The sequence below is a fragment of the Babylonia areolata genome, chromosome 17 (genome assembly GCF_041734735.1).
Source record: "Babylonia areolata isolate BAREFJ2019XMU chromosome 17, ASM4173473v1, whole genome shotgun sequence".
In the NCBI taxonomy this organism is placed as follows: domain Eukaryota; kingdom Metazoa; phylum Mollusca; class Gastropoda; order Neogastropoda; family Buccinidae; genus Babylonia; species Babylonia areolata.
The window spans coordinates 18,014,186-18,041,221 of record NC_134892.1 but is presented as its reverse complement, the minus strand read 5'-3'; the positions used below and the strand labels follow the sequence as shown (position 1 = coordinate 18,041,221).

The 27,036-nt window shown below is 43.5% G+C and overlaps 1 protein-coding gene across 3 annotated transcripts in view; it reads right to left on the bottom strand.

Moving 5' to 3' along the window:
• Positions 1-19,749, bottom strand: part of LOC143291702 (vang-like protein 2-B) — a 51,488-nt gene extending 31,739 nt beyond the window's left edge. For 2 of the 3 annotated variants that reach the window (XR_013056567.1, XM_076601723.1), the window contains exons 1-4: positions 18,467-19,749; positions 17,702-17,812; positions 10,645-10,685; positions 8,297-8,365 (exon numbers count right to left, since the gene is read on the bottom strand). The gene's annotated coding sequence lies outside the window, so the exon portion shown is untranslated. The remainder of the gene's footprint in view (positions 1-8,296; positions 8,366-10,644; positions 10,686-17,701; positions 17,813-18,466) is intronic. The other variant, XM_076601724.1, reaches the window with a different exon arrangement.
• Between the last annotated feature and the right edge of the window lie 7,287 nt (positions 19,750-27,036).

Sequence of the window (27,036 nt, the reverse complement as noted above, 5' to 3'; positions counted from 1 at the left end):
GGTATTGTTAAATCGTGTAGTTATAGTACAGTATGCTGATGACATTTGTATGTGGATGGGTGTCACTCTAAAAAAAAGTCAACCCCACAAAGAGCACAGAATTACATACGGCGTTTGTATCAATCTGATCTTGACAACCTTAGTAACTATATGTTTGAAAATGGTCTCGCCTTGTCGACAGAAAAAAAAGCATGTATGATGTTGTTTAATTCAAGTGGTAACCCATCTAGCATGCCAATTTTTAAATTACTTGGTGACGTCATTGATTATAAACAGGTGGTGAAGTTTTTAGGTGTTTATCTTACTTCAGAACTGACATGGAACATTCACTTTGATTACATCTTAACAAAGGCAAGGAAAAGTATCAATCTAATGAAAATTCTAAGCCGCTTACCTTGGGGAATGGATACAAAAACATTGATCCATCTTTCCATGGCTCTTGTGAGATCTAAGTTAACGTATGCACAAGAAATACTTTTTCAGTGCACCTAAATATCTATTACAAAAGATTCAAAGTGTAGAATGTAAGGCTATCAATTGCCCTCGGAGTGCCCTTTCATGCATCCAACCAGGAAACATACAAAACAGCCGGAATTCTTCCTTTAAATGAGCATCGTGAGTTAGCAACAGCAAAATTCGCTGTAAGATACACTTCTATGACCGAAAATTTCATTGCTGATGAACTGACAGTAAGATCTGACATTGATTTTCCAAAAAGAACTAAAGCTATTTCATCACAAGAAACAGTTGCAATTTACGTTTCAAATCTGTTAAAAGAATCTGGTGTTAACATGAACGAGTTAGCTATAACACGATCTTATACTCCTATTCCTTTTTGGGAAATGTTGAAAGCAGATTTTGATATCAACTATTCTGAAACAAAAAAGGAAGAAAACATCAATATCACAACGAGTACTGCCAGAATACACATAGCAGAAAAATACCAGAATCATCTCCATATATTTACAGATGGATCCGTTCTTGGTGACAAAAATGCTGGCACGGCTTTTACTATTCCCGCTTTTAAAGTTGAAAAATCTTACTTTATTGGAAAGAATCTTTCCATTTTTACGGCTGAACTTGTTGCTATTATACAAGCATTGACCTACTTAGTGAGCCATCAAATAGTTTTCTTGAAAATAGCATTCTTTGTTGATTCCAAATCAGTACTTTATGCTCTAGAATCATTTAGCCTTGAAACAAGACCTGACTTAGTTATTGCAAATCATTTGGTACATTGTTTGACGATTAAAGGTACTGATGTCAGTTTCTGTTGGGTGCCTTCTCATGTGGGCATTTATGGCAATGAAACTGCTGATAAAGCAGCTATAAGAGGAGCACAAGATTCAGAAAAATCGACAAAAATACTTGTCCGACTTTCCGTGAAAGAAGCATACACTATGTTAGAAAAAACAGCATGGGGTCGACTTCATAAATGAAGACAGAGTCTTCAAAACAGAAAGGGACATTATTCCCCGAACGTATTATTAAAGAAAAAATACCGAATTCTTCAACTTGTTATACAAGATTAATAACCTCTACTTTCTTCCGTATAAAACTTGACGCGCTGAAGACAAAATATAGTAAAAATGTTATATGCATTTGTGGTAAGCAGTTCGGCTTGCATCATCGTTTGTTTCAATGTCAGCAGTTATGTATCTTCTTGCCCAAGTATTTCACAGAGAGTAACTATTCTGCAGATGATTTGGGGGAAGTTATTCCTAACGAGGTTCTTTTAGCAGAACTTTCAAAGGCATTAGTTCATAGCCCTAATTCTACATTCCTTTAATGTACTTCATAACCATGTTAATGGTTTTAGTTATTATCATCATTGTTGAATTGTTACTGTTAAAGCTAATTTCATGTTAGTTATGCATATCTTAGTAGTTTTCTACCTTTACTGTTTTATTCTGACTTCTCTTTCCCCTCTCCCTACCCCTCCCCACCCCATTTTTTTTTCTTCTTTAAAAAAAAAAAAAAATCTTCTTTTTTTTAGTCTAATATCGCTAATAGTGAAAAGACGCTAAACTAAAGAACGAACACACAAATCATATTAAAGATATCAAATCCTCGTTGTTCTGTTTTTGGTGTGGGAAATATCAGTGTTGTTATCACACACACACAACCTCTCTCTTTCTTTCATATGCACACATTCGATACACTAACACACATACACATCCTCTTTGCTCACACACACACCCTCTTCGCTCACCCCCCCCCCCACCACACACACACACACACATGTATATATTCTTTTCTGTATATATATATACTTTTTTTTTAATATATGCAACGGAGCATACCTACTGAATCACAGCTAGTCTGGTGATGATCATAAAACAAATTAAAAAAATAATAAAACTCCCTCTTCGCTCACTCACAATGTATATATTCTTTTCTGTATAAATGGTTTTTTTTAAATTTATGTAACAGAGTATACCTACTCACCTGGTCTGGTGATGATCATAAAAGACAAAAACACAGAGAAAATAAACGAACACAGAGACACAAAAATCAGGAATGAAGAGAAAAAAGGAACCAAGAACGACAGAAGAAAAGACTGAAGAGAAGAGAGACGTCGAACGTAGGGATCATTACATACTTCTGTTGTCCTTTGGGTACAGGCCAATCGTTGAATACGAAATCATGATGAAATAAAATCGCAAAAGTATGCATGAAATCAGACAGCGGAGATCACTAGTGATAGTGGAAGAAAACAACTGTACAACATTTCTTCTGTCATAATATTGCTTTACCAAAATCCCCTCTCTCTCTCTCTTTCTCTCTCTAGTTTACTTCAAAACAATTTTTGATTAAGTAAGATGGGTTGTTACGAAGAAACGGTAAAGTTTGAGACGCATTTGTGATGGTGTGCTGGCTTGTGTGCCAGACACATTTTATCTTTTTTTTTTATATATATAATATATATACTGTCTCTGAGGTGTGATACAAGGTTGTCTGCTATGTCCCCATCTATTTCATCATTTTCCTTTTATCAGCTACCTGATTACTGGTTTGTCCAGAACAGGAAACCGTGGCATTCATCTTTCAATTGTTCCTCACGCAATAGGAATGCTTTGTTGTCTAACTCGGTTGTTGGGTTGCAGAATCACCTCAACTATCTAGAAAGGAAGTCAGACAGATTATATATGACAGCAACAAAACAAAATATAGATTTTAGGATGAGATGAAGGGACACCTGGCTAGCAGAGAATGGTGGTGCTATGGAAATGAGCATTTTAAGTGAAAATTCGTATAAATATTTAGGACTGTTTTTTGCAACAAACCAGTGTTGATTTTTCTTTATCTGTGGTATGCAGAAGAGGAGGAAAGGTGTTACAGGAATATTGAACTCTCTAAGAAATCTTGGAGTTTGGAGCCAAGTTTGTTTTGCCGGAAACTTTGTGATTACCAAATTGAAACTATCTTGGAAAATGAAGAAGTATCAGATTTTGAAAAAAAGAAGGTAAACAAACTGAAACAGTGCACAAGTTTGCCATTTTAAGATTCTTGGTTGCCCCTCTCCCCCCAACCCTCCCTCCGGCCCGCCCTCCCCACTATGCCTCAAACAAACAGCTCTGTGGAGAAACTGACAGGGTATCCACTGCACACAGAACACAAGTAAAATATTTAAGATGTTGATTAACAGTTGTTACTCACCAATGTCTAGACTGTGCAGATAGGCACATGAAATGCTTTTATCCCAACGTGAATGTGGACATATCAGCTGGGAATCCAATATCTAAATATAAAAAAATGTTGTCAGTATTTAAAGACAGGCAAATGTTTCATATTGCAAACAAAAGTGGTACTCGGGAATAGACAGGAACGAACGATGATTAAGTATGGTTTTATTGCTTCAAAGGTATCTTTCAAAATCACCACAAAAGTTGGCATATCTCACAACTATTGTGGCACAGAGATAACCTATTGGAATTTTGTTTCTGGGCTTGTGTTAATAAAAGTCGTGAGTGATGATTCTGAGCTGATCATGAAAACATACTTGATGTGAATTATCCATCATGTGAAAACGGACTCGAAGATGGTAACATTCATTGCATTGCCCACATAGTCGACTTCAGAACGAACTGTTTAAAACTGAGTTTGTTCTCTGATGTTCTTAATCAAAACAGTGTGGCAAATATTCTCTCTTGTGACCACAAACACGTCTGAATCAACAAAGCCAAACTGAACCAAAACAAACCAGTAAAACCAAATCAAATCATGTCACGTGACAGGTGAGCACTGACCTTCAGTCTATAGACCTTGTTCGTTAGAAGAAAAAAAAAGAGTAATTTGCCCTTGATTAAGCCGGAAAGAGAATTCGTGGGACGTCTCTAAAAGTGAAAGTTGCGAGTTCGTCGATTGTACTTGTGTAAATGCTTCACAATGGGTCTGGGGGAAAACGGGAGGAATGAAGTACTGTGTGTGCTTCAAAGGAAAAAAGATATCGCAACGAATACCAGCCACGAACTGATTGCCAAGAGCGTGGCGATCTCAGAACCACTTCGTGAACTGAACTGAAGCCAAGGACCGCACCCTCAGTGGCGATGATATTCCTTCACTTTTTACGAACAAGGTCTTCAAAACAAGCACGGTATGTGACATTTTGAATTGAATATTCATTTTTATGTTTCAAAATATATTTGTTTCAATTCAACAGCCAAGCCTAAGAATGTTTTGGGTCTGATTTCTCAAAGAGGTATGATTATACTGTCTTCATTTCTCACACACTTATCTGCCTAATGTTTGAATCCAAATGCACAATTTGACCTATAAAACGGAGAAGCTGGCCGGTCTTTTTCAACTTCCAGTCACCAATATTGTATCATTCAACTGGATTTGTGTGTGTGTGTGTGTGTGTGTGCGTGCTTTTCGTGCGTGCGTGCGTGTGTGTGTGTATGTGTGTGTGTTAGCTGTGATTTTTATTCAGCACAGATATATGCATCTCTGACACATAGTACAAAACTGACTAGTGTTCCCCTGAAACAAACACTACAAAGCATTTGTACAATGCAACATTTGTCAGCGCATACTTCTTTCAAGTGGAAATGCTTGCACATTTTCAGAAAGAACTGAAACAATGATACTGAGACAGTGAGATCCTTGCTACTTCCACAGGCAGTGTGAATGTTTACACACACACACACACACACACACATATATATATATATATATATATATATAGAGAGAGAGAGAGAGAGAGAGAGAGAGATAAGGCATAGTTATTGTTGCAAATTTAAACAACTCACTGGCTTGAGATTCTGCACATGCATAACGCAGTGAATAGATCTGACATTTTGGGGTTTGTATGCAGTTTGACTGAAAATGTGTAACTAAAACAAATGTCATAACATTCAAACTATAATCATATATTCTTTTCACAGCTGTCAGATGTGCTAGTCCAAGAAGACATCACTACTACTTCAGCATCAGCAGTGGAAACCAATGCTGCTGACAGTAAATTGAGTAATATTACAAAATTTAACAAATTTGGAAGTGAAAGAATGCAATGATCTGACAGCTTTGCTTCCCCCTTTTCACCAGTTTGACACTGATGACACAGTGAAAGATGACTTATTAGGGCTTTGAAGACTGTCATAAAATTTAGACTGAAGGGGGCTTACAGTAGTGGGTGTCAATTTGTAGGGTGTGTGTGTGTGTGTTAGTTGAGAGCAGATTGATTCAGAAGGATCATTCGTATTGACAAATTGTGTAACACAGTCAGATTATCATCTGTGTATGAAGATTTTTTAAAGCTTTCTTATTGGGAATTGTGGAGTTTGAATGCTCCTGATATTTTTTTTCATACTGATGTAAACTGTGGCTGTGATTTTTCTTCTATTTTCTTCTTCTTCTTCTCTTTGAGGGAGAAAGGTGGGGAGGTGCAGTATGCTTCAAATCAGCTGAGATAACACTGATCATGGAAAAAAATCAAAACTTTGTAAACATAGACACTGCACTTCAATACAGATGTAGATCTCTCTCTCACACACACACACGCACACACACACACACACACACACACACACACACACACAGAACATCCAAAACTAAATGGTGCTCACTTCATAAATAAATCAGATTGTTTAAACAATTGTTTATTATTTAGCATTTAGGTACGAATGAATGAAACAACAACAAAAAAGAAAAAAAGAAAAAAAGAAAATATCTTATTGAAGTGATTTTCTTCAAGTCTGTATGTGTTTGACTCAGACCTGTTTACACTGCATTTTGCAAACAGTCCAAATTTGATTAGCAATAAACAAATGAAATATATATTTATGATTTTAAAAGAAAATACAGGAAACAAAAAATGGGATGTGGGGCATGCATATGCAAATAAATGCAAATATTTACACAAAGAATTCACAGCACTACCAGTTTCTAAAAAATGGCAGCAAAGAGAAAGCTGGTATGTGTGTGTCAATCCTTTGGCCAGTTGTTAGATACAACAAACTTACAGATTTCCATAAAAGAAATACATATTTTAACCTGGTGAAAGTAAAGACATATCCATTTTGGGTGAACAGGTCAGCTGATTGTACCAGACTGGTGTGCCTGAATGTCTGGGAGTCTTGAGAAGACTTATCAATGCATGTCACTTGCAATGATGTATGAGTACTGTATGCACACATGCATGTGTGCTGCACCATAAGATGAAATCATTCTTTACTTTCAGTTAATCATCAATGCAACTGTGATGAAACACACATGAATCAGTCTTGATGATTATCATCTTTAATCAAATTCCATGCACAGCTCCACCACTCTTCTCCCCACAATTTCCATGCTGAACTGCACCACTCTTTTCCCCACAGATTTCCATGCTCAACTCCAACACTCTCTTCCCCACATATATGTATATTTATATAAGCTACTTCAATTAAAAAAAACGTAATGTGATAGAAAAGCCAGAAAAAGATCAAATTCATTGGAACAGCACTTCCCATTTTCTCAAGTCTGAAATCTGTTTTTAGAAGGCACACACACACACACACACACACACACACACACACACACACTAATACTATGTAGCAACAATATGAAATGCTGGAATGTATGCAGATTCTGAGTGAATGGGTCAAAAACAGGAGCGATACTTTTTTCTTCAGTTGTTAAAAATGTGCGTGAGGTTGATGTCGCTGTGACAGCAGAAATGTCTCTGTGACAGCAGAAACTGACTTGACTTCGCCTTCTTGTTTCTGGGTCCGTGACAGTTTCAAATTTTTGCACGACGAACAAGTTCAACTTTCGTGCCACTTATCATTTGTCCGTTCTTTTTTAAATACTCTTTCGGTTCTTTAACTTTCATGGAGTCCAGCGCACTTTCAGTTTCAGCGGACAGAGTCGCCATGTTGCCTTATCCGGACGTCCCAAGGTGAAGGGGCTGAACTTTTCACTGACTTCCTGTTTCCTAACGAACAAGGTCTATACTCAGGGTCTCATACTCTCTGCTGGATGACGTCACGTTCTGGGGAACAGAGGGTAGGGGAGGTAAGCTTCGGCGAGGGTTTGGGGCTTTGACAGAGGATGGAGACCACGTTTGCGGTGATCTTTGTGTTTGGCTTGGATCTCCAAATCTGACTTTCCCTGCACATGTGTTGAAAGGAAGGTTATCTTTGCGCAGTTCATCAGGCGTTATAGACAACCATACAGACATTTTCATTTGTGTAAGACAAAGCTAAAATTATAAAGTCAATCATCTATCGCAGCCATACATTTAGAATCGACTGACCAGCGGATTAAATTGAAATAGTCTTTTATCAGTATAAAGTGGAAAACAACAACAGAAGATTCACTTCATGGAAAACGCCAGAGTCCATATTAGGCCAAAAAGATATATATCAGTGTGACCACAGTGCCTGGAGAAGAACTCACAATTGTGGATTCATTCCTACGCGGTTTGCTTAATTATGCCCTATCGGCTTCCTCAGCCTGTCTCCGTAACGGTCTTCGGTGGTGTTTCCGCACTTGTCTCTGTCTTTGGGAACTCTGTTCATCTCCGCTAGCACCTCCACTGGATTTTCCATAGTTTGGCATTGATCCCATCCTCACCCCTCCGCACACGCCACACACACACACACACACACACACACACACACACACACACACACACTGCACACACACGGTGACAAGTTTGCACTCCAAAACAACTGACTGAGACGAGTCTAGTGGCGAAGAAATGATTAAATTTACAAACGGACTCACCAACTAAATAAGAACTTACACATCAACCATTCAACCAATTTACCGACCAACTGACTATTTAACTGGTTAACTATGGATGACGTACCCTCAGTACCAGTTGAATTGTTGAATGGTATAACCGTGTCGTATATCCCAGACAACGTACTGGATGATTCTGGGAGACAGAAGGAAAGAATGAATGCAGGAAGGAAGCGAAAGAAAGGGGAAAAGGGAAGACGAGAGAGAGGGGTTAGCGGGGAGGGGGAGGGGAGGGGGGGGGAGGGAATAAGAAAGTAAATATAAAAGAAAGAAAGGGAGAAAAAATAAAATGGAAAAGATGAATGAATGAATGCAGAGTTTGAGGTGCAAAGATCAATTATGTATGGCCTGTTATTACTTCTTTGCAAAATTCTCCTTCATTTTATTTTCTTCATAGTTCGAACATTACCTTTGAATGGGAGCTTCGGAAAGTCTGAATTGTGAGAATTCCTCCGCATAATTTTGGTATACCACTTAGTTATTTATGTATCTATTATAGAGGACCGTTGGAAAATCATGTTATAACAGTTTACCGGAACTTGTTTTCATCCACCATCATACTGTTTTGTTGAACTGACCAACCAGCAAAGTAACTAACCGACTGTTCTGTTGAATATTTCAGTCCTGTGGTGGGTAGCATTTCTCTATAAACTCTTCACCTGTGTTGGTGTACCTTTGCCTATAGCTGGGGTTACACTGATACAGGTGAGCTGACTACTCTTGCTGTACACTCATTTTGGCCTCCCTTGCATTCTGTTTGGACCACAATTATCAAAGACCAAATATAAGTTATTTCCCTTCTTCTTTTTTCTTTTAAATTATTTTCAAGACATATCTCATTTAAAAATGTTTTAGTTATCGTCATACTTCAGTGGCAGAATCGAGAGGTCTACACATTGTGTTTTTTCTCCATCACGGATCGGGAACACCACTGAACACACAAAAATACTGGTGTCTGTCCACCATCGGAGATTCTGAAACTCCAGTCATCTCAGGCGTGCTCCTTACAAAAAATTCAAACAGCCCACTGAGCTAAAAATAGACTGACCACGCTCACCAGCTCCGGGTAATAGCCCCAGTTGCTGCCTTTGACGGGTTTACGGCCGTTTGTTTTGAAGTACTTTGAAAAGATTTGTAAGGGTGTGGTGTTCAGTGGTGAGACCATGGTACGGCTGGAACGAGCAGAATATGTTCTGCTGTACTTGTGTTGTTAAACGAGCTAACCCTTGTCGCCCCTTGTCAATAGACCCTAATCGGTAATGACAATAAAATGTCGAAGTGTCAAGGTCTCTCTCTCTCTTCTTCTTCTTCTTCTTCTTAGTTGTTGTTATCATTACTATTATTATTATCATCATTATCAAAGAATCTTTGTAAAATAATTTGATGGAAGAAAAATAGTTCACCTGAATTTATCTGCATCGCTATCATATCAGTTTACCTATTATCTATCTAACTAACCAATCGACTAACAGCCACAAACTGACAAACCCATTGACTTGCTGAGGGGGAGTGGTTGGAGGTAGACGTCAGACGACACGCTGGATGACATTGAAACAAAGAAGAAGGAAGGAAAAAAGAAAGAAAATAGAGAAGAAGACAGCATCGAATGAAAAAAGAAATGAAAAGAAAACAAAAGAAAGAAAACAGCAACCCCGATCCAAAACAAACCACTCGTACACATATGAACTGAACTCTGTAGAAAGATACCATCTGCAACCATTTGCAAAAAGTTTCCTCTTTCTCTTCTTCTTCTTCGACTGGCCTCTACGCAACATTGTTTAACTGATTTGATTTAATTTGGAAGGCGGAACGGGGCAGGTTGAAATTAGTGTATCTTAATGAAAAAGGAAAAAGCATATTAACTGCATATTATATGCTCACTGACTGCATGTTCTTAAGAACATTAAACTGTTTCTTTCTTCAGGTAAACAGCCTTCAGCCAATGCTGCTTGGCCTGCCCATCATCTGGTCGGAAATAGGAAACGAGTGCGCACAGGTTCCAGTCCCATGTACGGACCATGATTTTTACTCCCCCCCCCCCTCCCCCGCCCCCCATCCCCCACCCACCCCCCTCTCCGCTAGACCTTCAGCGGTGATCTGGGTGCTAGTCATTAGGATGAGATGATAAAACGAGGTCCTGTGTGCAGCATGCACTTAGCGCATGCAAAATTAAAACAACCCATGGCAACAAAAGGTTTGTCCCTGGCAAAATTCTGTAGGAAAATCTATTTTGTAAACCAAATACACTTGTAGAAGTGACCCTGCACTGTTGCGGTGCGCTTTCCCCGGAGAGAGCAGTCGGGGTTTCACACAGAGAAACCTGTTGTGACAAAAAGTACAATGCAATACAGTACAAGATCTTGAGGAATCCATGTATGTAAAACACAAGAGATAAAGGAAGGTTTCATTTCATACCTTCAGATAGCGTGTACGTGTGTCTGGACTGCTGGATGTGCCTGAAAAAAAAGATTAGAAAACAGAAAGAAAGAAAACAACGAGTAAAAAATGACTGCATGGAAGAAAGGAAAAAAGCAAAAAGAAAGATTGTGAAGGACAGAAATGATTAAAAGGAATAGGGGAAGGCCAAGAACATAAGAGCGAGGCAGAAATTAAAAAAAAAAATTTAAAAAAGAAAGAAAGAAAGATAAGACAAAACAAGAACAAAATGGGAATGAATTAATGAAGGAAGAAAGGTGATGTAGCCAAGTGCTCAGCTGGCTACTAACTGTAGTTCAACTCACAGCACATGCCACAAAGCAGACGATAGTTTAACTGCAGTGACGGTGTCCAACCACTGACATGAGGAGGTAACTCTTGTGGCGTAAGGCTATTCAAGTTCGAATTTGAACTGAAAGCTGATGCACGTCCGCCAGTTACTTTCCGAGGTGCCGCTCTCAAGCACACATCGAGCATTTTGCACATAGTCGGCTGCCTAAACTTCCACTGCATTGTCTTCTTCTCCTTCTTCCTTATAACTATTGTAAAAATAAAACAACAGAAAAACCCTTTTGTGACTGGCCTGCTATATGTCCCCGGGCCGGTGCGTGGATCTTTTCTATCTTTTAATACAGTAAATCAGTAATTCTTTTGTACCGTCCCTTTTTATATATACCACTCAGTTTACAACACGGTGTAACTAGCTGAAACTGCCCCCCTTCCCAGTTTAACTCCCGGGAGTCAGTCTGGCACTGTCCCGTATTAACTCCCGGGAGTTAATCTGGGTCTGCACCAAAGCAGCCCCCCTAACAGGTCTAGAACCCCCCCCCCCCCCCCCCCCCCCCCCCCCCCCTCCATCTCTTCTTTCTGTTTATTTGGCCTGTTCCAGAACGAACCCCTACCAGTCTCAGAATTACTCCCGGGGAGTTGTTTTGAACCTAAAAATTTTTTACTCTAAACTCCCGGGAGTTCATTTGGGGCAATGCCAGATCAGCCCCCCAACCCCTTGGAGATTTAAACTGGTGCTGTTCCAAACTGACTCCCGGGAGTTCTTCTGGGTCCAAAATTTTCACATCAAAATGACTCCCTGGGAGGTAAACTGGCGCAAGTGGAAAGTTATTCCAGGACAGGCTCAGAACAGCCCCCACCCCCACCCCCCCTGGAGAGTTAAACTGGACCTGGCCCTTCTGGCGAGTTCATCTGGCACTGGCCCAGAACAGCCCCCCCTAGAGAGTTAGACAGGACCTGCACAAAAACAGCCCCCCTTCTGGGGAGTTCATCTAGTACTATCACACAACAGCCCCCCCCTAGAGAGTCAAACCGGACCTGCCCCAAAACAGCCACCCTAGAGAGTTGAACTGGACTTGGCCAAAAACAGCCTCCCTTCTGGGGAGTTAATCTAGTACTAGCCCAGAACCCCCCCCCCCCCCTTCCCAGACAGTTAAACTGGACCTGGCCCAGAACAGCCCCCCTCCTGGAGAGTTAATCTGGTACTAGCCCAAAACAGCACTCTAGAGAGTTAAACTGGACCTGCACCAAAACAGCCCCCCACCTGAGGAGTTAATCTGCCATCGGCCCAAAACAACCCACCAAGAGAGTTAAATTGGACCTGCCCAGAACAGCCCCACTTCTGAGACTTTGCTTAAAACAAACATTATTCAACCAGAAACATTTTGCAGCGAACATCAGAACATGGAGTACAAAAAGCGAAAACTAAATAGGAAGTTAATGTGGTACCTGCCCAGAACAGACCCCCCCCCCCCCCCCGCCCCCTCTACCCCGGAGAGTTAAACTGGACCTGATCCAGAACAGATCCCCCAACCTTGGAGAGTTAAACTGCACTAGGTCCAGGACAGCCCCCCCCCCCCCACCCCACCCCCTTTTGGTCAGTTAAACTGGACCTGATCCAGAACAGACCCCCCCCCCCCCCCCCTTGGAGAGTTAAACTGGACCTGGTCCAGAACAGTACACCCCCACCCCCCTTGGAATGTTAAACTGGACCAGGTCCAGAACAGCCCCCAGCCTCCTGGAAAAGTTAAACAGGACCTCATCCAGAACAGCCACCCCCCCCCCTCCCTTGGAGAGTTAAACTGGACCTGGTCCAGAACAGCCCCCCCCCCCCCCCCTTGTAGAGTTAAACTGGACCTGGTCCAGAACAGCCCCCCCCCCCCCTTGTAGAGTTAAACTGGACCTGGTCCAGAACAGCACCCCCCCCCCACCCCCTTCAAGAGTTAAACTGGACCTGGTCCAGAACAGACCCCTGCCTTGGAGAGTTAAACCGGACCTGGTCCAGAACAGCCCACCCCCGCCCCTTGGACAGTTAAACTGGACCTGTTCCAGAACAGTACCCCCCACACCCCCTGGAGAGTTTAATTGGACCTGTTCCAGAACAACCCCCCTCCCCCCCTTGGAGAGTTAAACTGGACCTGGTCGAGAACAGCTCCACTCCCACCCCACCTTGGAGACTTAAACTGGACCTGGTCCAGAACAGCTCCACTCCCACCCCACCTTGGAGACTTAAACTGGACCTGGCCCAGAACAGCACCCTTTTGAAGAGTTAAACTCGACCTGGTCCAGAACTGCCCCCCTCCCTTGGAGAGTTAAACTGGACCTGGTCCAGAACCCCCCCCCCCCCCCTCTAAGACATCTGGGGAGTTAATCTGGCACCGGACTGGAACAGCCACCCACTGGAGAGTTAAATTAAACCTGGCCCAGAACAGCCCCCCCACCCCCATTGGAGAGTTAAATCGGACCTGGTCCAGAACAGCCCCCCACCCTCCCCCTTGGAGAGTTAAACAGGTCCTCGTCCAGAACAGTCCACCCTCCCCCTTGGAGAGTTAAACTGGACCTGTTCCAGAACAGTACCACCCCCCCACCACCCCCCTTGGAGAGTTAACCTGGACCTGGTCAAGAACAGCCACCCCCCATGGAGACTTAAACTGGACATGGTCCAGAACAACCCCACCCCTAACCCCCCTTGGAGAGTTAAACTGGCCCTGGCCCAGAGTAGGCCCCTTTTGTAGAGTTACCCCCCCCCCCCCACCCTTCGAGAGTTAAACTGGACCTGGTCCAGAACAGTACACCCCCACCCCCCACCCTCCTTGGAGAGTTAAACTGGACCAGGTCCAGAACAGCCCCCAGCCTCCTAGAAAAGTTAAACAGGACCTCATCCAGAACAGCCACACCCCCCCCCCCCCCCCCCCCCCCCCCGGAGAGTTAAACTGGACCTGGTCCAGAACAGCCACCTCCCCCCCCCCCCTTGGAGAGTTAAACTGGACCTGGTCCAGAGCAGGCCCCCCACTCCCCCGCCACACCCTTCGAGAGTTAAACTGGACCTGGTCCAGAACTGCCCCCTCCCTTGGAGAGTTAAACTGGACCCCCACCCCCAGCCCCCTTCGAGAGTTAAACAGCCCCCAGCCTTGGAGAGTAAACTGGACCTGGTCCAGAGCAGGCCCCCCCCTCCCCCGCCACACCCTTCGAGAGTTAAACTGGACCTGGTCCAGAACTGCCCCCTCCCTTGGAGAGTTAAACTGGACCCCCACCCCCAGCCCCCTTCGAGAGTTAAACAGCCCCCAGCCTTGGAGAGTAAACTGGACCTGTTCCAGAAAAGTCCACCCCCGACCCTTGGAAAGTTAAACTGGACCTGTTCCAGAACAGTAACCCCCCCCCCCCCACCCCCCCACCCGCTGGAGAGTAAAACTGGACCTGTTCCAGAGCAACCCCCCCCACGCCCCCCCTTGGAGAGTTAAACTGGACCTGTTCCAGAATAACCCCACCCCCACCCCCACATCCCCCCTTGGAGACTTAAACGGGACCTGGTCGAGAACAGCCCCACCCCCACCCCCCACCCCTTGGAGAGTTAAACTGGATCTGGCCCTGGGGAGTTAATCTGGCACCAGACTGGAACAGCCACCCACTGGAGAGTTAAATTAAACCTGGCCCAGAACAGCCCCCCACCCCACCCCCACCCCTCACGGAGAGTTAAATCGGACCTGGTCCAGAACAGCCCCTCCTCCCCTTAGTGAGTCAAACTGGACGGTCCAGAGCAGCCCCCACCCCCCACCCCCCCTTGGAGTCTTAAACTGGACCTGGTCCAGAACAACCCCACCCCTAACCCCCCTTGGAGAGTTAAACTGGACCTGGTCCAGAACAGCGCCTGCCCCTTTGAAGAGTTAAACTGGACCTGGTCCAGAACAGACCCCCCGCTCCCCCGCCCCCCTGGAGAGTTAAACTGGACCTGGCCCAGAACAGCCCCCCCCCCCACCTCCCCCCGCCCTTGGAGAGGTAAATTGGACCTGGTCCACAACAGCCCCCCAGTCCCCCCGCCCCCATTTGGAGAGTTAAACTGGACCTCATCCAGAACAGCCACCCGGGGTGGGTGGGGGGGCTTTTTTTGGCCAGGACCAGTTTAACTCTTCAGGGGGGCTGTTCCAGGCTGGAGCCAGATTAACTCCCCAGGAGAGGGGGAGGGGCTGTTCTGGAACAGGTCCAGATTAACTCTCCAGTAGATGGGGGCTGTTCTGGGACAGGTCCAGTTTGACTCTCCAGAGGAGCTGTTCTATGCTGGTTCCAGATTAACTCCCCATGAGGAGGGGGGGGGGGGTCTGTTTTGGGCCATGACCAGTTTAATTCTCCAGGGCGCTGTTCCAGGCTGGAGCCAGATTAACTCCCCAGGAGAGGGGGCGGGGCTGTTCTGGGACAGGTCCAGTTTAACTCTCCAGGGGCGCTGTTGTACGCTGATGATGATGATGTAGTCTCCCGTCGGACCGACGGATGAATAGGCAGGCAGGCTTATCTGTCGGTGTTCTAGGCTGGTTCCAGATTAACTCCACAGGAGGAGGGGGGATCTGTTCTGGGACAGGTACAGTTTAATTCTCCAAAGGGGCTGTTCCAGGCTGGAGCCAGATTAACTCCCCAGGAGAAGGGGGGGGGGGCTGTTCTGGGACAGGTCCAGTTTAACTCTCCAGGCTGGAGCCAGATTAACTCCCCAGGAGGAGGGGGGCTGTTTTGGGACAGGTCCAGTTTAACTCTCCAAAGGGCCTGTTCTAGGCTGGTTCCAGATTAACTCCCCAGAAGGAGGGGGGAGCTGTTTTGGGCCCGAACCAGTTTAACTCTCCAGGGGGGGCTGTTTTGGGCCAGTGCCAGATTAACTCCCCAGGAGGAGGGGGTGCTGTTTTGGGCCAGTGCCAGATTAACTCCCCAGGAGGAGGGGGTGCTGTTTTGGGCCAGTGCCAGATTAATTCCCCAGGAGGAGGGGGTGCTGTTTTGGGCCAGGGCCAGTTTAACTCTCCAGGAGGGGGAGGGGGCTGTTCTGGGCCAGGTTTAATTTAACACTCCAGTGGGTGGCTGTTCCAGTCCGGTGCTAAATTAACTCCCCAGATGTCTTAGGGTGGCTGTTCTGGGCCAGGTCCTGTTTAACTCCCCAAGGGGTTGTGCTGTTTTGAGCCAGTGCCAAATTAACTCCCCGGGGGTTGTTCTAGTCCTGTCGGGGGCTGATTTGGTGCAAGCCCAGATTAACTCCCGGGAGTTAATCTGGGACAGTGTCAGACTGATTCCCGGGAGTCAAACTGGGAAGGGGGGCAGTTTCAGCACGTTACAACGGCTACAGTGAAAAAAAGAAGTAAAGTGGGAAGAAAGAAAGACTGTGACGGAAGGAAAGTAATATGAGACGAAGGACACAAGAACGGGAAATGGAAAGAAAGAAAGGAAGCGGGGAAGAAAGCACGAAAAAAGTTACAGAAGGAAGGAAGAAAAGAAAGAAAGAAATAGAAAGAAATAAACAAGGAAAGAAAAAAGAAAATATGAAATGACTTATACCTCTTTTCAAAATCTTGTTGTCAAATCATGTAACCCGGTTGTGTTAATGTCTAACACGAGTATCTTCACAATTCATTATGTTGTTGATGTATGTCCCAGGCAGTGCAGCCCAACCCACTATCTTCACAATTCATTATGTTGTTGATATAATATGTCACTGGCAGTGCAGCACAACCCACTATCTTCACAATTCATTATGTTGTTGATATAATATGTCACTGGCAGTGCAGCCCAACCCACTATCTTCACAATTCATTATGTTGTTGATATAATATGTCACTGGCAGTGCAACCCAACCCACTATCTTCACAATTCATTATGTTGTTGATATATGTCACTGGCAGTGCAGCACAACCCACTATCTTCACAATTCATTATGTTGTTGATATAATATGTCACTGGCAGTGCAACCCAACCCACTATCTTCACAATTCATTATGTTGTTGATATAATATGTCACTGGCAGTGCAGCACAACCCATTGTACTGTCTGCATGTCTGTTACCGTGGTTTCTTGCACGCTGCACACGAGACTGCGGTTTTTCGTCTCACCCGAATGACCTGCACCCAGACCACCACTCAAAGTCTTGTGGAGGGAGGAGGAGAGGGAGTAGAAATCACGGTCTGTATGTAGGACTCAAACCCACACAGTCATAGTCGGGTGCATAACCACTAGGCCACCACTCCACACTGATTGAGAACAAAATTAAATCAGAATGCTTACACAAATCAGGATGTCTTCGGGACAAAGTCAGAAATGGCCAGATCAGCATACAACACACGATCAGTGACCTGTATAGTTATGATGTTTACGGAAAATCGTGTGTCTGTGCACAGTTCAAACTATTGTCGTTTAAAACAACAGACAACAAAGAAACAATTATAATAATAATAGTAATGATAATCATCATCATCATCATCAACGACGGCGACGACAAAGCCCCCTTCTGTTTGAATTATCTAACGAAAACGAAAACTCGTTTGTTGTGAGCACTGACATCATAATGGCAGTATGCAAATTTGAATGCACCAGTCAGAATGATTGTAATTATTTCCTATGCGAGAGTCTGACTTCTCTGTGCTGACCCAGAACGCAGGGTCCCCTACAGGGAAGACGGGAACGACAATGCCCGGACTGATCTACTCCACTGTCGGAAACCAAGGAGTGGGTGTGGTGGGGAAGAGGGAAAATGGGTGGAGAGGGAGGGGAGATGACTTACGTGATAAATTGCCGGCTGTGAAGCTTGGCGCTGGGGGCGTGTAGGGTCTGTGGACATCCAGGTTGGCCACGCTGGGAGCCATGGGCGGTATGGCACGGCGATACTGTCGTCCTGCACGTGCGCAAAATAATAGCTATAACCGTTGCGACAAAGTTGTCTGCATCTGCCTCTGTGTGTGTGTGTGTGTGTGTGTGTGTGTGTGTGTGTGTTATCTTCAGATCTGTATTATTATAGTTGATATCACTTCAGGTAAAATGGCCGACTGGGATGGCCATCACAGGACTGTACAGCGAATGTAAATCATGACATCACTCTAATATCTACTGTGACGCACAACTTCACTCTATTACGTACAGTAAAGTGCGACATCACTCTAACATCCACAGTAACGCTGGTAGAGGAAGCCATTGCAGTAATGTTGCACATCACTCTGTGATACACTCACCTAGGGAACGGACGGTGCATATCACTATAATGTTGACATGGCGGGCGGCATTGTCCTATCTTTTTACGAGAATGCACGACATTACTCTTATACATTCTGTTCCGTTTGATACAGTACACTACTGACTCTTTGGAGACGGACAAAATCACTCTAAAACTGACGGCAGTGCAAGATGCAGTAGCACGCAAAATCTCTCTTCGACTTACAGGAACCCACGAAATTACCCAAACTTTCGCAAACGTATGAAATTACCCCTACACTTAACGCACAAAACCACTCAAAACAATTACGGTAACACATAGTATCACTCTAATACTTACGGAAATGTTTACACAGCAGGACAGAGAATGTGTTGACAGCACACACAACATACAGGAAAGCGACAGCTGTCCAGATGCTAGCTGTGTTCTCTGTCATCGTCTCTCCCGACGTGCAACTGAGAACAAAGAAAATAGAATGGGCGAGAACGGTGCGGAATTGAACAGATCAGAAAGTGCACATAAAACAGTGGAACGTATAACAAAGAAATAAAATGAATGTTGTTCCATGCTTTAATGTCTTTTCATGAGGGGCAGGTGGGGGTTGGTCTGCTCACTCATTGTGCAACCAGTGCTGTTTATTTCTGTTCTTGTCAGGGCCGTCCATCCGTTAGGCTGCGGCCATAGTAAACCCGGCCGTCCGGAGTTTTGACGGCCGTCTCTTTAGCCCGTAGAACGGGTCCGTCAAAGTGGCCATAGTAAACCCGGCTTTCCGGAGTTTTGACGGCCGTCTCTTGCTGAGGCCAAGTGCGGTAAAGGGAAATGTGAGTCGTCATTATCAAAATGGCGCGGACGAAACGGAACAGATCGTTGTTGTTGCTGTGGTGGTGGTGGAGGAAGCCTACGACGTTTCGCTGTTCATCCTATCAACAGATGGAGACACATGTATGGAGAATATCACCATCTGATGCCCCAGCTGCGCAATCACTTGGAGAAGTTTCATCAGAATGACACCTCATTCTTTTGATCATCTTCTTGAACTCTGTGCACCTGATCTTCGAGAAAAGTCAACTAACTTCTGCCGAGCAGTTCTAGTGTGTACATCTGCGCGCACATATGTGTGTGTGTGCGTGCGTATGTGTGTGTGTGAGAGAGAGAGAGAGAGAGAGAGAGAGAGAGAGAGAGAGAGAGAGAGAGACATGTGAATTTAAAAAAAAAAACCCAGCAATTTAGTATGCACACTTATCATTTTCCCCATTTTCGCAATGTTCTCCCATGCAACCGCCACAAGATCTCTGTCGGCATGTCTTTTGTCACTCCTGCTGTAAATAAATGTTCTGAGCCTCACAGCACTGATCAACTTCTCTTCGTCCATGTTTGCAAGGGAGATAAGTCATTGAAAAATTAGGAACGGAGTTCTTCCCCTTTCCCTTTTCCTTTCCGTCGACCCGGCAAACGGACGTTTTGCACGAAAGTCGAAACGACGGGTTGAAAATGCCGGGCCGGGCCTGCTCCACTATGGCCACCCACATCCGTCATTGGTGACGCCACAGAGCAATTAAGCCGGGCAGGTTCTTTTACCCGGGCCGGCAAAAAAGACGGCGGTAAAAAAACCGGGTTTACTATGGCCGCAGCCTTAGTCACACGTCCATGTTTTCAACTGACCCGGCAAACCTGAACAGTAAAATGCAGCTTTGGTCGATAAAATCAAACTGTTTGCAAGTTGTATTTATTTATTTATTCATTCATTCATCTTTTCAATTTGTAAGATTAGGGTTTTAAGTAAACTCGAACTTTGAAGCAGAAATACAGTTTCTGGATGCTTTCCATTGCTTCTCAAAGATCGTATCAACAATGAGAGATAAGTTCATTTTTCTCAGCAAATACTTTTTTTTTTCTTTCTTTTTTTTTTCAAATATATTTTTTCTTTACAGCGGGACATACTGTATGCCCAAAACGACAACTGAGAAAAACGAACCACTTCAGGCGAAATGACATTCCAAATAGGTATACAGGGCATTCCAGCTTGGACAGTACTGAGATATTCTGCCATGGTTAATCCGGCTTAGACAGTGACTTAATCCTGCCATGGAAATCATCACCCTTGCAACCAAAACCAAACTGAACATCTACAAATCAATGTCCGCCCTTTCCTATACGCCTCGAAAACCTGGAGAACGGACAACTGCGGAAACCGAAATCGACACAGAGGCTTCGAAGGACGGTGTCTCTGTCGGTTCCTCATAATTCACTGAAAAGAGCGTGATTCAGTTTCAGTTTCTCAAGGAGGCGTCACTGTGTCCGGACAAGTCCACATACGTCACATCTGCTAGGCAGATGCCTGACCAGCAGCATAACCCAAATTGCTTAGTCAGGCCTTGAGAACATGCATATATATATATATATATATATATATATATATATATATATATATATATATTTGTGTTCCTATCATAATTGATTTCATCTACAGAGTTTTGCCAGAGGACAACACTCTCGTTGCCATGGTTTCTTCATCAGTGCGCCAAGTGCGTGCTGCACACGGGACCTCGGTTTATCGTCTCATCCGAATGACAAGACGCTCAGCTTGATTTTCCTGTCAAACCTGGGAGAAAGGGCGAGAGCGGGAATCGAACCCAGACTCTCACGGACACTGTGTTGGCAAGTGAGATTATCAACTATTCAGCCACCAATGAAGAAGTGGGCAGACGCACAGGCATGAAAAAGAAATCGTGGATGAGACCTGGAACGAAATCAGCTGACTCGCTCAAAACTGCAATGGCTGGGAATGATTTGTTGGCACCTTATGCGCCAGTCGAGATGAAAAGTACGGATAAATCATATATCTGTTTCCCTCACATCCTTCAGACGTTGAGTGTCTATTTATGAGTTAAGTCAGTGCTGCTGTATGGGAACAGACATGAAGGATGGAAAAGACTACTCTCGACAAAGTGCAGACATTCATCAACAGCTGAGAAGAATCATCCAAATCCACTGGCCAGCCATGTACAGCAGCACTGACCTGTGGAAGAAGACACAACTGGTAGCTGAAAGCAAAACTGGAAGATGGAATGGATCGGGCACACAGAAAGCACACCAGCGTCAAGCTTCACCAGACAAGGCCTGACATGGATCCCCTAAGGGAAAAGAAAGGCCAACCGAGAAACACCTGGCGAAGATACCTCCAGGCAGACGATGGACCTTACCTGGAGCCAGACAGCAGCAAAGGCACGGAACAGGCGACTATGGAGGTCTCTTGTCAACGGCCTATACCCAGGACGGGTGAAAGGACTACGTATCACTTACGTGCACACAAAGACACACGGATATACGAGGACGGATCAAAAAGTTATTAGCCATACCAATAAAACTTGGCTGGAGAAACCCAACTTTTTCCTACTTTTCAATATGGTTTCCCCTGACTGCAGTGCGGTGTTCAAGCATTGTTATCCCTGCGTGAAAAACGTTGCATCCTGCGCCTACAAAAATGCTTCAACAGAATGACGTCATTATCATTCCCAAAGCGGCGACCAAGAACATGGGATTTCAGTTTGGGGAACATGAAGAAGTCAGATGAAGCCAGGTCTGGTGAGTAATAAGGGTGGGCCATAAACTAAAATCCACAGTTGGCAGCCTCAGCCACTGCCACTTGTGCAGTGTGAACTGATGCATTGTCCTGCAGCAAAAGACCCCTGCTCAGAGATTCCCTCGGCGGTTTTCTTTGATGGCTTCTTTGGTGCACTTATAGGACACAGTTGTCTCCTGTGATGGCGTGACCCTTTTGCAGGGAGTCAATCATTAGGATTCCCTCGCAGTCCCAGAAAACAGAAGCAATGACTTTTCCAACAGATGCCACTTGTTTAAATTTCCTTGGGAGGGGGGGAACCAAGGTGATTCCGTTGCTTGCTTTGCTTTTTATCAGGCTCAAGGTGGTGAATCCACGTTTCATCCTGGGTTGCAATTCTCCGAAAGAAGTTAACTGGGTCGGCCTGAAAACGAGCCAGAAGATTCCTTGAAGTTTCAAGTCTGGCCAGATCTCAACTGGCATCAAATTTCTGGGCACCCATCTTGCAGACAGCTTACTTATCCTAAGACGTCAGCCAAAATCACCTGCATTGAACCATAGCTAATGTCTATTGTGTTAGCCGACACTACGACAGACAAACGCCTGTCACCACAAGACCATAATTATGGGGAATGGCTTCCACTTGATCATCAGTGGTTGAGGTTGAGGAATTGTGCTCTTCCTGCCCCGCTTGAAGTCAGCAGCTCACTCCTTGATTGTTGAATAAGAAGGGGAGTCGTCACCAAGAGAATTACCATGTCTTCATGGATGTTTCTGGGTGTCATGTCCCTCTTTTTTTCTTCTTTTTACTTTTTTTTTTTTTTTTAACAAATATTTGATTATCGCACGGGGTTCTTTTTTGTCCATTTCTGCGTTTTCGCTACCCTTGGCAACTTTCAAAGACCTTCACCTGCAAACAAATGTGGACAGATACTTGTAACTTTGTGAAAGGCTTTTGAAGAGATTCCAGTTTATAGTTAAGCTCATGTTTCACGGTGCCATTGTTTCTATGTTAGACCAAGAACATTTTGATCTACACACACACACACACACACACACATTCACGCACGCACGCACACTCACGCACATACAGACACACACGCACGCACACAGACACAGACACTCACTTACCCGGCACCGACATTCCTGCAGACGACATCTCTTTCCAGTCATGGCAACTGAAGACTAATAATTTGTGTTGTCGGTTTGTTGATGTAGCGATAAGATCTACGTCGTCTATCCGATGATCCGCTTGTGTGCGTGTGTGAGAGAGAGAGAGAGGAGGGGATCATGACGCAACGAGTTAGACTTGGGGCACAACGAGAAAAAGATTTGTGACGCAATCTGACGAATCAATCCGTCGAAATATATTGTCAACACGTCGAAATATAGCATCACAGATGACCAGAGACGTTCGTGGTCCCGTTAACCTCGAACACTGCCGTTATCCTCGAACACAAAACGTGGAACTACACGAATCGTATGCTTAATTCATGAGGGATCAATGTAGAACTGACATACACATCTTTTTCACGGTTATATTGATATAAACGCGGCGAAACACAGCGAAATAATTGTAGATTCTAAATAAATGAACAGATGAATAAATAAAACCTCAGTCGAAACTTCCAAAAGAAAACAAGCACTTCCCAGGTGGTACCGCCCACTCCCAACTGGTACGCGTCACTCGGGGAGAAATTTTGCAACATTTTTACTCACAACACCTCTGCAAGAATGGGGTCCCGGGTCGTCCTGATCTATCTTGGGGTTGACTGCCTGTTTCTGTGTGTGGAGGGGGGTGGGGGGTAGTGTGTGTGTGTGTGTGTGTGTGTGTGTGTGTGTGTGTGTTTATTTACATTTATTTGTATAATTTGTTTTATATTGTTATTGAGAATAGCATTTATATCATTATTTTTTTCTGTAAGAAATATTTAATTTTATTTCATTTGTTTTTCTATTTGTCTTTGTATTTCTGTTTTTATTTATTATCTTAATCGATTAATCAACCAACTGAATTACTGATCTATCTATTCATTTATATATATTATTTTACTACATTCTATCTATTGACAAATAGATAAGTATTGTATTTTTTCTCAGAGCCTGAAATGACCTGAACTTTCCTGGCCGAATGCAGAAAGCCTGAAGTAACTTAACATTGATCTTCTCTTTAATAGATCTCGTCGCTCAGTGTAGCGGATGAGACTGAACTGTCTGTGAGAGGACAATAAATTGGCCTCCCATATGCAGCAGGAATGTTTCTTTCCGACTGTGCTGAACTGAGTGGAAGGGCTAGGTTATCTCCCTTCGACCACTTTGGCTTATACCTCAGAGCTCTCGGGAACCCAGGTTGAAAGACGTCTTGGGATGTCTAGAACTAATTAATGGGGGGGATGGAGGTGGTTGTTTTTTTGTTTTGTTTTTTTGTTTGTTTGTTTGTTTTGGTTTTGGTATGAAATTGAATACAAATTTCGATGCAGAATTGGACGTGAGTGTGGAACAAGTCTACATGGGTTCATGACACAACAACCCTTCACACCTCGTCCCCCTTCATGTCTCCTCCATGCAATGTTCTAGAACGAGCGCTGACGACAAAGACTATTGTATCGGCACAACACATCACTCGGCTGAGGGTTGAGCAAGGATCAGTTATTATTTCTGTTTGTGAATTTGGATAACAGGAGTTCGAGGAGACGTTCATGCAGAAGTGGGGGATCTTCCACCGAATGACTGCCCCCCCCCCCCCCCCCCAACCCCCTCTCTCTCTCTCTTTTCCGTGGGGAACTTGGAAAGAAGCGGATAATTCGGCTACTTTGCCATTTCTCCGCTGGTTTTGAGTTCAGATTTCACCAGGAAATAAGAGTGTTGATACCCGAATCAGTAATGAAGGTTCGTGCCAGAATAAAAAAACAAAACAAAAACAAAAAAAAACAAGAGAGGCAAGGCCTTCAAGACTCACTTGTGATACACTTAAAAAAAAAAAAATCTAATCGTTAAAATGTGTTCTGTATTTGTTATTATAAAGCTTCGGGTTAAAAAAAAAAAAAAAAAGTCCTAACCAGATTCGAACCCCGCGTGTTCGGGTGAGTAGAAACTGTCTAACCCATTACACTATCATGGCTCCTTAACTGACGTTCTAAAATTTAATATTTGAACATACTTTTTTAAAGGGCGATAAATCAATTGCGGTATTCGCAGTGAGAACGCTGTTTAAATCATATTATTCTGGTGTATCTTGGGCGTTCAAAAAATCTTTGAGGCAATTAAAAATTCTTTTTAAGTTTGCGGCAATCACATTCCAACATTTAGCCGTTTTCTCTAGATCTAGATAGATGTACAAGTTTAGTTACACCCGCCGGGAATGTAGTACGACACAGTCGATTCAATTTCTCTTTTATGTTCATTCTAGTTTTATAGTTTTAAAGTTGATATGAAAATTTAGTATTTTGTTAAACTAATAACATGTAGAGCCAAGTACAAGTACTTCTAAACGTCGTAATAAGTGAAAAGGACTTCATTTTGAGAAAAGTCAAGACTGGAAATTTTTGCGTTTCATCGTGATCAGTTCAAAGGTATTAACTCGCATGGTTTACAATTTTTAACTGTGAATTCCGACTGATTCTGTGGATATTTTTATGGCAGTTTGGGGCATAATCCAGTAAGTGATGAGGCGTTCACAAATCTTTCTCTGAATAAATATTTAACGGTCTCCTTCTCCAACTTTCCATCACATGTTATCGTGTATTGTCGATTGAATATAGAATTGAACGGGCAGGGCAACAACTTGAAACAAAATGGCGTTGTTCGCGTTCGCGAGGAATATGAGCACGCACTTTGAATGTGTATAAATATGTGTACGCAATTCATTTTTGCCCATGACCTTCAGGGCTCAGCCAATAGATCTATAAAGTCCACTCATTGTACTGATTTTTTAGTATTTTCCGAAAAAGACCACTTGGGCGAATGAACATAGTGAAAGCCCTGTACACTGAGAGTAAAACACACAAGCTTTTTATGTATTGAGTACAATTTCAAAATGTAATGTTTAAGATGAGAAAGATCAGTTTAAAGCAAATTAAGTCCCCTAGCATTAATTACAGATTAATTACCCTTTTTTACTATCTGCACCAAAACGTTTGCAAAATAAATAAAACTTCCGTGCTTAGCAAAAGAAGTTCCTGTTTGAACAAAAAATGATAATAATGACTGCTCTTGTTGTTGGGTCAGAATATCAGATCAAAGTGCCAAGTTTAGAGAATACAAAAAATATAGATATAACAGTAAATGCAGTTTGCATATAATTTGGCTTCTTTTTTATTTTTTTTGTGCCCATCCCAGAGGTGCAATATTGTTTTAAACAAGATAACTGGAAAGAACTGAATTTTTCCTATTTTTATGCCTAATTTGGTGTCAACTGACAAAGTATTTGCATAGAAAATGTCAATGTTAAAGTTTACCACGGACACACACACACACACACACACACAGACAACTGAACACCGGGTTAAAACGTAGACTCGCTTTGTTTACACAAGTGAGTCAAAAATGAACGTCTCTGCCAAAATAACGATAAATGTTCGCCCGTGTTAAATCATACAGAATCAAGAATGGTCGGGAATAAATATCTATGGGCATATTCCTCATCATCTTTATCTTTTGATATGGCAATACGACCATATGAGCCGCCGAGTGCTCTCTGAATGAGATAATACATGATTGTATATTTTGGATTTCAGATCCCCTGTCACACCAATACGTTTCCCTCTGGACTGGTGTGCTTGTGAGTGTAGGTTGGGGTGGGGGGTATGCGTCGTGCGTGCACGCGCGCGTGTGCATGTGTATATGTGTCTGTGTGCGCGCGCGCGTGTGTGTATGTGTGTGAACACGAGTATGTGTATATATGCGAGAGCACGTGTATACATGTCAACGTTAACAGACCCCATTTCATATTACACAATTGATTTTTTTTTCTTTCCTTTGTTAATAAACGTTTCTGTTCGAGTGCTCTTAACCTTTCATCAACTTAATAATTCCTCCTAAAAGAGAATGCCTAACCACTGGCATTTCAAACTTCCGTAAGGGCAGCAACTTTCATTCCACCCCTCATCTTTTACACACGCAATGCTCTGGATCAGGTCTAGAACAGTGTGTGTGTGTGTGGTGTTATTGCCCATGAAAATTTCTTTAACAGAACCAAAATCCATTCTGGTACATTCCTGTCTCAGTCGAACTCTTGGTTCAATCTTAACAATCAGTCTGACACCAGATAAGAATCTTGACTGTTTCTACATTAGTGCATAATTATTTAACTGTCATAGCCATGATAAGACATACGTTTTTTCATAAT